Source organism: Heterodontus francisci, chromosome 36 (genome assembly GCF_036365525.1).
Source record: "Heterodontus francisci isolate sHetFra1 chromosome 36, sHetFra1.hap1, whole genome shotgun sequence".
Lineage (NCBI taxonomy): Eukaryota > Metazoa > Chordata > Chondrichthyes > Heterodontiformes > Heterodontidae > Heterodontus > Heterodontus francisci.
In genome coordinates, this window is record NC_090406.1 from 42,969,729 (window position 1) to 42,983,102 (window position 13,374).

The window sequence follows — 13,374 nt, forward strand, 5'->3', positions numbered from 1 at the left end:
GGAAAATACTAGATGCTACTGTTGTTTCCGGTGCCTCATAGATTTACCTAAGGCAAGAGCAGTGAAGCCACACCCCCAGGGAAGTCCAGACATTCAATGACTTTACCATCGCTGAATTCCCCACTATCAACATTCTGGGGGTTACCATTGACCAAAAACTTAACTGGACCAGCCCCATAAATGCTGTGGCTACAAGAGCAGGTCAGAGGCTGGGAATTCTGCGGCAAGTAACTCACCTCCTGACTCCCCAAAGCCTGTCCACCATCTACAAGACACAAGTCAGGAGTGTGATGGAATACTCTCCACTTGCCTGGATGGGTGCATCTCCAACAATACTCAAGAAGCTCGACACCATCAGGGACAAAGCAGCCCGCCTGATTGGCACCCCATCCACAGACATTCACTCCCTCCACCACCGCCGCACAGTGGCAGCAGTGTGTACCATCTACAAGATGCACTGCAGTAACACGCTGAGGCTCCTTAGACTGCACCTTCCAAACCCGTGAACTCTAACACCTCGAAGGTCAAGGGCAGCAAATGCATGGGAACAACACCATCTGCAAGTTCCCCTCTAAGTCACACACCATCCTGACTTGGAACTATATCACCGTTCCTTCACTGTCGCTGGGCCAAAATCCTGGAACTCCCTTCCTAACAGCACTGTGGGTGTACCTACCTCACATGGACTGCAGCGGTTCAACAAGGCGGCTCACCACCACCTTCTCAAGGGCAATTAAGGATGGGCAATAAATGCTGGCCTGGACAATTACAGTCACATTCCCAAGAATGAATGTTAAAAAATTTAAGAGAAAAATCAGATAGCTATTTGAAAAAAAGTCTTTTTTTCTCATTTTCTATTTTCATATTATACCGTTATAAAAATATTGGCATTGGTTAAAAATGTTTGTTGGATTGGGCAGGGAGAAGGCGCGGTAAGGAGGGTGAAGTGGGAGAGGATAGTTGTGAGAAATGGAGTGAGACAGGGAGATTGGGAGGGAGAGAAAGAGATTGAGTGAGAGAGGGAGATTGAGAGGCAGAGGGAAAGATGGAGGAAGTGTTCAGTGCAAGAGGGAGAGATTGGGACTGGAGGGGAGAGCTGGAATAGAAGATGGAGATGGCTGATGGAGAGATAGAAGCAATAGATGTAAAGGGAAAGATGAGGGAGTGAGGTAGAGAAATGGGGGAAGGGGAGGGATATAAGTGGGAAAGAATTGATGGAGTTTGGAGGCATTTCACATTTTGGATCCACTTGTCTGGTTTTTTTGTGTCTCCTTTAAATAATTGAAAGAATCAACAAATCCTCTTCGCAGCCTCTGATTGCTCACGAATAAGCGAAGGGGTTTCGACCGTTGATATGATGCCTGCACTTCACAGCTTTATCAGCGCTGCGATGGTGGTATAGTGGTGAGCATAGCTGCCTTCCAAGCAGTTGACCCGGGTTCGATTCCCGGCCATCGCAAGTATTTTACCGAGAACAGAAGGCAGGTTCGCTTGGTGAAGTTTTGCTTCGACACTCGGTGCTTGAACCCGGCAGCGGTTGTTTCAATTAAAGTGTAACATTGTAACAGTCCCACACGCTGTTACATTCCATGGGTTCCGTTGCCGCCCGGTGGCCGCTGTTCGTATTTAGCTGTCAGTGAATTCACTGCAAGGACCCCGGTATTGACTGGTCTCTGTCGTGCAGTCGGACTGCAAGAACCAGGGACTTCAGGATTGCAGCATGGCCAAGAACCCTCCACCAACATCTATTAATTTTCCTTCCTTCTCAAATATATTCTAACTGTGCCAACGTGTATTCATCTGTGAGCTTGCACAACACGTGGAGCTATTTGACTACGGTGGGCATCACAGGAACGATCTTCCTGATTTATTAACTACATTAATTACCCACTGCAAGGGTGGAGAAGGCATGATCAAATAGCCACTTAAGAGGAACTCATAGACATCGATTCTTCAATAGATACTTTTGTAGCTTATTATTTCCAGTTTTGTGAAAATGGCAAAAACGGGGTTGATCTGTGGTAGCTCAGGAGCTTGAGCCATAATTTGAATAGGCAACTGGCCATGAGGCGCTTAGCCTGTAGGACACTAGACTAAGAAGCATAAAGTCCAGAAAGGAATATGTATTCTGGAGATGTGAGTATTGGTGGAAAGGCTGGTATTTGTTGACCATCCTTAGTTAGCCTGAAAAGGTGCTGCTGGGCTTCCTCTTGAACCAATTGAGGTTTGACTGATTGGCCTCCTGGGCCACTTCAGAGGGAAGTTAGTAAAACTAACCACCTTGGTGTGGGACTGGAGCCACATGTCATAGAGTCATAGATTCATAACGCACAGAAGGAGGCCATTCGGCCCATCAAGTCCATGTCGGCTCTCTGTAGAGCAATCCAGTCAGTCCCGGCCGTGTGGAGGGAGATCTGTAACCAAGTCAATGCAGCCGACCTGGTCCCCGTTCCCTGGGTGCCAGTGAGGGAGAAGTCTGCTGGTATCAGGAGCAAGGTGACGGGTAATATGCCGCTCACATTTCCGCACATATCTTGTGGACCCACCAATTATGGCACACACCTCAGATGAGGATTCCTGGATCCGGTGGGAGGTGCCATCTAAAGAATTGCCCACGAACATTGTCCTTTTCCACACACTCTTTCTGCCAAAGACAGAAGGAACTCTTCACTTGCCAGAAATGTGGATGCTGTGAAGCAGCCCAGGACTCTGCTCTGCCATTAGGGGGGTTTTAAATGGGATCAGCAACCACAATGTGGAGGATTGCCCTGCTCTCCTATGAGTAACGCCCTCAGTGTTCTCCTTCCGAAAATGGGTTGGACGGAAAGAAGGCATCAAGGCTGCATCCTGGATACTGGCCATTTCCTGCATAATTGTGCTTCTATGTCCATCTGCTGCTTGTACATTAATGGAATGGAAACTCTTCCTTTATGTGTAGGCCATGGGATTAATATGAAAAGCTCTAATATTCTGATATGTTGGTATCAGTGGTAGCACTGTCACCCCTGAGTTAGGAACTGTGAGTTCATAGCCCCACTTTAGAGGATTTGAGGACATCAGTGCAGTACTGAGGGAGTGCTGCACTGTCGGTGGTGCTGTTAGACTAAGGTCCTGTCTGCCCACTCAGATGGATAAATCCCACGACACTATTCAAAGAGCAGGGGCATTGTCCTGGCCAATATTTAGCCATCGTCCAAACGTAACTTCAGTGTTATAAAAACAAGAAATGCTGGAACCACTCAGCAGGTCTGGCAGCATCTGTGAAAAGAGAAGCAGAGTTAACGTTTCGGGTCAGTGACCCTTCTTCGTAACTTCAGTGTTACTATGTGTAGCTGTGGTGTGTACCGCATTTTTCAGTTAAACCTGACTAGAAATGAACTTACCTTTTATAACCAGGGCACTCTGTTCGTGCTGAGCATTCAGTTCAAGTGGTGTGCTCTGGAGGGACAGAGCTTCAGGAAAAACTCATCTCAGTGAGCAAGCAGGAGATGATTGACGATGCCAGGCCAGAGGAGGAACAATGGATATAATGGTGGGTGGATGTCACATGCTTTTGAATTTTCCTTTTCTTAGGCAGTCCCTCAGGATCGAAGATAATTTGTTTCCACTCCAATTTGATGGGTTCTGCGATGGCTGATAAGTCCAATGTGTGATCTGCAGATTCTGCCACATGAGGGGCAGGTGGTTTGAAGGGTCAGCTGGATGAGTAGTTTGGAGGTTTGTGAGCTCCCACCGCCACCTCGACTTCACCTCTGCACATTCATGACAAAGACCCTCAAGGTGAATGATGGCTTCCCGAATGAGCTTTCTCCATCTGGGATGGTCACAAGACAGGGAATGCCATGAGTTGACAGGAATGTTTCATCTCTTTAGGGATGCTTTGAGAACTTCTCTAAAGCAGGGATGTCCAACATATTTGCGTGAGGGGGCCACAGTACAATTTGCCCTACATAGGGAGCCAGTGAGAAAATTTCGGAAAGATAAAGGTGTTAAAAATTTATCCTACTATCAAAACAGCAACAAATGTGCATTTTTGTGAAGAGGTTTTAAATGAGAAGTCTAAGTTATTGACTTACTTTCTCGTCATTATATTGAAAACTGATTTAGTGACATACCTGGCATTGTTTTTGCTTGCATAAGTAGTCAATCTCTGCCCGCACGCTTGATGTCGCAATGCAGAGTATTCTGGATATTTGTCCATATGACAGGAGAAACCTTTTTATTTATTTATTTAGAGATACAGCACTGAAACAGGCCCTTCGGCCCAACAAGTCTGTGCCGACCATCAATCACCCATTTATACTAATCCTACATTAATCCCATATTCCTACCCCATCCCCACCTTCCCTCAATTCCCCTACCACCTACCTATACTAGGGGCAATTTATAATGAACAATTTACCTGTCAACCTGCAAGTCTTTGGCTGTGGGCGGAAACCGGAGCACCCAGCGAAAACCCATACAGTCACAGGGAGAACTTACAAACTCCGCACAGGCAGTACCCAGAATTGAACCTGGATTGCTTGAGCTGTGAGGCTGCGGTGCTAACCACTGTGCCACTGTGCTGCCATCTCTTTCCCACCCCCACCCCCACCCCCCCCCCCCACCACTGCGCTCTCTTTGTGTGTATCTCGATCTCTCCTTGCCCCCCTCCCCCCTCTAGGAGAAGGAGACACAGATTGAAAGTTTTGTGCAAAAGATGCAGAAGCAATATGAGGAAGCACTTCTTTACACAGTGGGTGGTAATGACCTGGAACTCGCTGCCCACAATGGTGGTGGAAGCGGAGACAATCAATGACATCAAGAGGACGTTGGATGGTCACCTGAGAGAAATAGACTTGCAGGGCTACGGGGATCGAGCCGGGGAGTAGAACTGACTCCGTAGCTGCATGGAGACCCTGCATGGACTCGATGGGCCAAATGGCCTCCTTCTGTGCCATAAATAAATGACTCAATGACTCTCTCTCTCTCTCTACCCCCTCTCTCTCTTCTCCCGTGTTTCCCTGACCCTCTGTTAAAGCCTGGCTACCCGACCAAACCTGACTACATGTGTTGGGTTCAGGTTCGGGTCGGGTCTATATACTGTGTCCAGCATTTGGGCTCCGGTCGGGCCGGGTTCAGGTTGGCTCTGGTCAGGTTTGGTTTGTATTGTTTTCTTTTTAATCTACGTTTTGACGCAATTTTTTTTCTGTACGAATAACGTGTTTGATATTTTCGGATCGAGTCAGGTCGGGCATGAACAATAACTGAAGGACGCGGGCTCGGGTTGGGTTCAGGTTCAGGTTGGCTGTGGCCAGGTTGGACCCGGGTCAGGTTTTCATTTTATACCCGAGCCAGGTTTTACCCTCCGTGTCTCCCGTGTTCCCTGCTCTGTGTTCCCCGCTCCCCGCTCCATGTTCCCTACTCCGTCTTCCTCGCTCCCTAATCCCTGCTCCATGTTCCTCGCTCCCTACTCCGTGTTCCCTGCTTCCCGCTCCGCGTTCCCCACTCCATGTTCTCCGTATTCCCTGCAGCAGCCATTCCCACTGCTGGATACTTACCATGCCAGTTTTATTTAAGTTGGGGTGAGTGGAGGTGGGAACCTGTTGAGTGCACAGGATACAGGACATTTACTGAACCGCGCAAAAGCAGCAGGGATGGCCAATCTCAGAGCGCCTGCGTGGATTCCACCAATCAGCGCTAACGCCCCCCAGGCAGCCCCTGTCAGTCACAGGGAGTGACCAATCACAGAGAGGGGTCTCCCGCCCATCAGACACAGGTCCCGCCTACCCCTTCCGCCTGACGTACAGGGGGGCCACCAATCAGAACCAAGCCACAGGCAGATTGACGGGCCAGATGGAAAGCAAGGGTTCTAACTTCAAGAGATCTCATCCAGTGATCGAAAGCCATGTGTTTAACTTGCTCAAATTCAATGATGGTTTGGGCAGGCCTTTTCCGAGTATTTCTGAACTTTTGCCAGTATGCCTCAGGGACTAACTCATAGGTATTTAAAATAGCAGTTTTGTTTTTCTAATAATCGAAGAGCTTTCCTCTGACAACATAGAGTAAGCTTCACAGGCTCTTCCCATTAATTCGCCTTGTAAAAGAAGGGTTCATATCTCTTTTGGCAACTTTAGTTTGAGAACAATTTTCCCAAAAGGGATAAAATATGATTCAACCTCATCCTCGTTAAATGTTGGCACTAATCATGAGTGTCTCAGGAGGTCAAAGCTTTGCTCCGAAGCGAGCTCTGTATTTGAATTTCTGGTGGTACCGTCACTTAGTGATTTCAGTCTTTACCTCTTTAATTCAAACTTCCTTCCCTCCCTCTCCCTCTACATTTCTCTCTCCTCTTTTTCCTTATGCATTTCAAACTCTAATTCCATTCTCTGCATTTCCGTTTGCATTCTAGCTACAGCTACTTTGACAGTCTCAGGTTCCATGTGATTCTTCTGGTGCTGGGACAATATCAAAATTACTAGCTATAGAGTTTTTAAGATCTTGGGCTTTCTTGCTTTCGGCCTTAAGGTTACTCCCACCTGTTAGCTACAGCTTTTAGTTCCTCAACATTTGATTAATTTAATGCACCCCAAGATAACTCATCCTGTTCTACAACCGCTTTAGCATCAAACGTGGCCATGTCTTAAATGTTCTGGCACAGTGAAAATGATGTGAGAAAGCCTGCTGATTTTTTTTTTCAATTTACAATCAATTTACCTCATGTATCCAATTCACTCATTTAATCAAATGTTTCAAATCCTGCACGAGCCCCCAATCTGTTACAGACCGGTGGGTGTTGATAGGAATGGTTGCCCCTCTTTCAGATTTCAACTGACCAAAGACAGCATTTTGTTAAAAAAATGTTTTATTCCCTGAGTGTTTTAAAGGTCAACAAACAGACAAATGACAGGTTTTCTCGTAAAAGAAAGATAAATGTTTATCATACAACACCTGAAAATGTACGCAACTTCACCCACTCTCACACGCATATGGATACACATACACAAGAAAAGATAAAGATTAAAAGATAACATGTATTTAGGCCTGATGGTTTTAAAGTGTCCTCTGTTTAATTTGTGTTTCCCCCAGGGTGAAATCTTGAAATGATGCAGGTCTGTATTCTTTACCCTTGTTCACTGAAGAAGGACTTGGGAGGTTTAGGAATGCACTGCTGCAGACTGCTTTTGTTACATTCCAGCCAAAGGTGAAGTCCTGGTATGATTTTTCAGGTAGGGAGCTCAAGGCCAAACTCCAATCGCTGCCTACATGGGGTTCAAAGATGGTTTCTTAGGCAGGATCCTGTCTCTTCAATGGCATAGATGGATTTCTCTCTTCTCTTTCCTTCTGGCTTTGTCTCCCCAGCATATTCCTTTATTAGGCTCCTTATCAGAAACCTGGTTTCTGTCATGTGACCAGAGTTTCTCTCTCTCACGCTCTCATAAATGGTGTCTGATGGGGAGGTTATTGTTAGGCAATGGGGTCTGGGTGTCACTCAACTTCATTCCATCTTGATAAACTGGAGTTTTTCACACCCATTCTCATGAGCTTGAATTTGGAGTCACCAAATTTGCAATGCCATTGTTAATGAAATTCGTTGGAGAGAAGTAGCCATTAACACAGAATGGGTTATTTACATTTTAATGCCTTCTCCAAGGCTTGTCAAGACATGAAGATTGGCTCAGGCTTCTTTCAGTTTCCATGTGTATTAGTAGTGCAGGATAAGGTCACCTGACCTCTCAACTCCATTTTGTTTTGTAGGAAAAGTGCCTGTTGGTTTGTTTCATAAGGTCGTTATATAGTTCATACTTCTCCTTGCATGAGTGTGACAATACCTGGACAATTTTCCATATTGTTGGGTTAATGCCAGTGTTGTAGCTATACTGGAACAGCCTGGCTAAGGGCGCAGCTAGTTCTGGAGCACAGGTCTTCAGTACTAATTCCGGGATGTTGTTAGGGCCCATAGCCTTTGATGTATCCAGTGCCTTCAACCATTTCTTGATATCACGTGCTGTGAATGAAATTGGCTAAAGACTGGCATCAGCAATGCAGGGATGAGAAGTAGGCCGAGATGGATCATCTACTCAGCACTTCTTGCTGAAGATTGTCACAAATGTTTTGGCCTTGTGTTTTGCACTGACGTGCTGGGCTCCCCCATCATTGAGAATGGGGATGTTTATGGAGCCTCCGGTTAGTTGTTCAATTGTCCACCACCATTCACAGCTGGATATGGCAGGACTGCAAAGCTGTGATCTGATCCCTTGGTTGTGGAAACGCTCAGCTCTGTCCAGCGCATGCTGTTTTGCATTCATGTAGTCCTGTGTTGTAGCTTCACCAGGTTGCATCTCATTTTTAGGTATGCCTGGTGCTGCTCCTGGCATGCTCTCCTACATTCCTCATTGAACCAGGGTTAAGCCCTTGGCTTGATGGTAATGGTCGAGTGAGGGAGAGTTATGACAGGTTCAGAACAAACCGAGCAGTTCAAAACTATTTCATTTAGCATGGTGGCAGTGCCACACAACACAATGGACAATATCCTCAGTGTGAAGATGGGACTTAGTCTCCACAAGGACTGTGTGGTGGTCACCCCTACCAATATTGTCATGATCATGGCATCTGTGACAGGTAGGTTTGTGGGAGCAAGGTTTTTCCCTCTTGTTGGTTCCCTCGCCACCTGCCACAGATATATCCTTCAGGACTCAACCAGCTCAGTCGGTAGTGTTTCAGGTAGGCCAGTCTCCTCTTCCCATTCCTGGGGAAGAGGACCTCCCCGCCTTGCCCTTGCAGCCTGGAGGAGAACCTGCAGGGAAGCATCACTGAACCACAGGGCCACCCAGGGTCTTCTGCCATTCCTGCTGCAGGCTTCCATTCAGTTCCTTGGTGGAAGGCACTTCAGAGTAGTCAGCAGTGAATGCAGGTCTGTCAGCCCTTTAAATATAGTGCCAGCACCTGTCACAGTGTCATCGCTGCCTCACTTCCCACCTCTGCTTCACAGTTGGACAGCCCCCGAGCCTCCACTCAGTTAATTGGCTGGCCACTGTGAGATCACATGCAGCCTGCCGCTGAACGCACCAGTGGAAGCGGCACTTGCATCTGCTGCCGCCACTGGGACCTGTGGCCTTGCCGCAAAATCCAGCCCTATATTTCACACTCATTTTATTTACAGTAAGTGGTAATCTTTCCAAAAGAACCATCCAATTATAACTACATTGTTACAATATACCCTAAAACACAACTGAATATATAAGTTATTTGCCAAATAGTGCACTGCAATCTATAGGGCCAATAATATAATGATCAGTGCCCACTGAACTGTATGTCAGGTGTTGGATCCTTATGTATCAGGTTTGGAGACATTAGTTTATACAGACTTTTGAGGCAACATATTCCATTTAACATTAGAAAGGTATCTTCTCAAATTTGTTAATTGTACAATAATTATATTTAATTGTATGCAGGTGTTGGGCATTAACTGGGGATTTACTTGTGCCCCTAAAAGACATAGACTAAAACGTAGTGGTTGGGTTAGGAGGTGCGTGCTTGTAATAGTTAACTTTGTAAATAAATGCTTAGAAAGGTATGTAAAGATTGGCTCCAGTTCTATCCTTTACCAACTGGCTTTCTGAAATATCACAAAGATCAGCACTGAGAGGCAAAATCACTAATCATTTTTCAAATCCATGCAGTAGAATGGATCTGCAGTACACCTTTCACATTTTGTTTTTCCAGTAAATGGGGCTGTCACCACTGCTGCTGCATCCCTATGGCTCATTTTTTAAATGTGTAAAAATGGGGCCTTTGTCTTATTGAAGCCGACTGATAAAAGGAAGTGTCCACCAAAATAAACATGGTGTAGGGAGTAACAGATTGGCTAGCTAACAGGAAACAGAGAGTAGGCATAAATGGGTCATTTTCTGATTTGGCAAGATGTAACGAGTGGTGTGCCACAGGGATCAGTGCTGGGCCTCAACTTTTTACAATTTATATAAATGACTTGGATGAAGAGACCAAAGGTATGGTTGCTAAATTTGCTGATGACACAAAGATAAGTAGGAAAGTAAGTTGTGAAGAGGACATAAGAAGGCTACAAAGGGATATAGATAGGTCAAGTGAGTGGGTAAAGATCTGGCAAATGGAGTATAATGTGGGAAAATGTGAAATTGTACATTTTGGCAGGAAGAATAAAAAAGCTAAATGGTGAGAGATTGCAGAGCTCTGAGATGCAGAGGGATCTGAGTGCCCTAATGCATGAATCACAAAAGGTTAGTATGCAGGTACAGCACGTAATTAGGAAAGCTAATAGAATGTTATTGTTTATTGTGAGGGAAATTGGATACAAAAATGGGAAGGTTATGCTTCAGTTATACAGGGCATTGGTGAGAGCAAAATCTGGAGTACTGTGTACAGTACTGCGTACAGGTTCTTATTGAGTACTTTGTCTCTGTCTTCACAAAGGAGAGAGATGATGCAGACTTTGTAGTTAAAGAGGAGTGTGAGATATTAGATTCAATAAGCATAATGAGAGAAGAAGTATTAGAGGGTCTGACATCCTTGAAAGTGGATAAATAACCAGGACCAGATGGATTGTATCCCAGGCTGTTAAAGGAAGCCAGGGAGGAAATAACAGATGCTCTGAGGATCATCTTCAAATCCTCACTAGATGCAGACAAGGTACCAGAGGATTGGAGGTCTGCAAACATTATACCATTGTTTAAAAAGGGCGTGCGGGATAGACCAAATAATTATAGGCTGGTCAGTCTGACCTTGGTGGTGGGCAAATTATTAGAATCAATTTTGCGAGATAGGATAAACTGTCACCTAGAAAGGCACGGATTAATCAGGGATAGTCAGCATGGATTTGTTAAGGGAAGGTCGTGTCTTACTAACTTAATTGAATTTTTTGAGGAAGTAACAAGGAGGATTGATGAGGGTAGTAGAGTGGATATTGTCTACATGGATTTTAGTAAGGTATTTGACAAGGTCCCACATGGCAGACTGGTCAGAAAAGTAAAAGCCCATGGGATACAGGGGAATGTGGTGAATTAGATGCAAAATTGGCTCAGTGACAGGAAACAAAGGGTAATGATCGAAAGATGTGTTTGTAAATGGAGGGCAGCTTCCAGTGGTGTTCTACAGGGCTCAGTATTGGGTCCCTTGCTGTTTGTGGTATCAATTAATGATTTGGACTTAAATGTGGGAGGCACGATTGGGAAATTTGCAGATGACACAAAAATTGGCCGTGTAGTTGATGGTGAAGAAGATAGCTGTAGACTCCAGAATGGTTTGGTTGAGTGGGCGGAAAAGTGGCAAATGGAATTGAATCCAAAGTGTGAAGTAACATTTGGGGAGGGCAAACAAAGCGAGGGAATACACAATAAACAGGAGGATATTGAGAGGTAGAGGAAGTGCATGTTCACAGGTGCCTGAAGGTAGATAGAGTGGTGAAGAAGGCAAATGGAATATTTTCCTTTATTGGCTGAGGTATAGAGTACAAAAGCAGGGATGTAATTCTGGATCTGTATAAAATGCTGGTTAGGCCACAGCTGGAGTATTGCGAAAAGTTCTGGTCACATTACAGGAAGGATATAACTGCTCAGGAGAGAGTACAGAAGTGATTTATAAGAATGTTGCCAGGGCTTGAAAAGTGCAGATATAAGGAAAGACTGGAGAGGCTAGGGTTGTTTTCCTTAGAACAGAGGAGGCTGAGGGATGACTTAATTGAGGTGTACAAAATTATAAGGGACCTAGATACAGTAGACAGGAAGGACCTGTTTCCCTAAGTGGAGAGGTCAGTTACCAGGGGGCACAGATTTAAGGTGATTGGTAGAAGGATTAAAGGGGACATGAGGAAACACTTTTTCGTCCAGAGGGTGGTGGGTGTCTGGAATCCACTGCCCGGATTGGTGGTGGAGGTAGGAAGGTAGGAACTCTCAACTCATTTAAAAGGTACCTGGGCCTGCACCTGAAGTGCTGTAACCTGCGAGGCTACGGGCCAGGTGCTGGAAGGTGGCATTAGATTGGACAGCTAGTTTTTACAGTTGGCATAGACACGATGGGCTGAATGGCTACTTTCTATGCTGTAACTTTTCTATGGTTCTATAGTATTGGTCTCCTTATTTAAGGAAGGATGTGAATGCATTGGAAGCTGTTCAGATAAGGCTTACTGGACTAATACCTGGACTCGGCAGGTTGTCTTATGAGGAAAGGTTGGACAGACTAGGCTTGTATCCGCTGGAGTTTTGAAGAGTAAGAGGCAACTTGGTTGAAACATACAAGATCCTGAGGGGTCTTGACAGGGTGGATGTGGAAAGGATGTTTCCTCTTGTGGGAGAATCTAGAACTAGGGGTCACTGTTTAAAAATAAGGGGTCGCCCATTTAAGACAGAGATGAGGAGAAATTTTTTCTCTGAGGGTCGTGAGTCTTTGGAATTCTCTTCCTCAAGAGGCAGTGGAAGCAAATTCTCTGAATATTTTTAAGGTTGATAGATTCTTGATAAGCAAGGGGGTGAAAGGTCATCAGGGGTAGGCAGGAATGTGGGGTTGAGGTTACAATCAGATCAGCCATGATCTTGTTGAATGACAGAACAGGCTCGAGGAACCGAGTGGCCTACTCCTGCTCCTAATTCATATGTTCATAATTTTGAACACCTCTATCAAATCAACTCAGCTTTTTCTTCTCCAAGGAGAACACCCACAGCTTCTCCAATTGATCGATGTTACTGAAGTTCATCCCTAGGAACCATTCATAAATCTTTTCTGCAGTCCTGCCTTCGCATCATTCCTAAAGTGAAGTGCCTAGAATTGGACACACTACTTCAGTTGAGGCCGAACTAGTGTTTTATAAAGGTTCATTGTAACTTCCTTGCTTTTGTACTGTATGCCTCTACTTGTAAAGCTTAGGATCCCTTATGCCTTTTTAAATACTCTCAAAACTGCCTCCTGCCACCTTCAATAATTTGTGCACCTATACCATCAACTCTCTGTACTACTGCAACCCCTTTGTTTTATATTGCCTCTCCTCCGCCTTCCTACCAAAACTTATCACTTTGCAATTCTCTGCATTAAATTTCATGTGTCATATGTCCACCCATTCCACCAGTCTATGTCCTCTTGAAGTCCATCACTATTCTCCTCAGTTCACAATACTTCCAAGTTATGTCTCAACTGCAAATTTTGACATTGTCCCCTGTACACCCAGGTCTAAGTCAGTAACTTAATATCAAGAAAAGCAGTGGCCCTAGTACAAAGCCCTAGGGAACACAGTCGTATACTTTGTTCTAGTCCGAAAAACTATTCACCCCTACTGTTAGCTGTCAGTCAGCCAAATTCATATCCATGCTGCCACTGTCCCTTTTTATTCCATGGGCTTCAACTTTGCTGACAAGTCTGATATGTGGT

At 45.2% G+C, this 13,374-nt stretch overlaps 1 non-coding gene across 1 annotated transcript; it reads left to right on the forward strand.

Annotated features, from left to right (window-relative positions):
• The first annotated feature begins 1,387 nt into the window (after window positions 1-1,387).
• On the forward strand, window positions 1,388-1,459 carry trnag-ucc (transfer RNA glycine (anticodon UCC)). Its single transcript has one exon. It is a non-coding gene; the product is annotated as a tRNA-Gly (tRNA).
• Window positions 1,460-13,374: the final 11,915 nt, after the last annotated feature.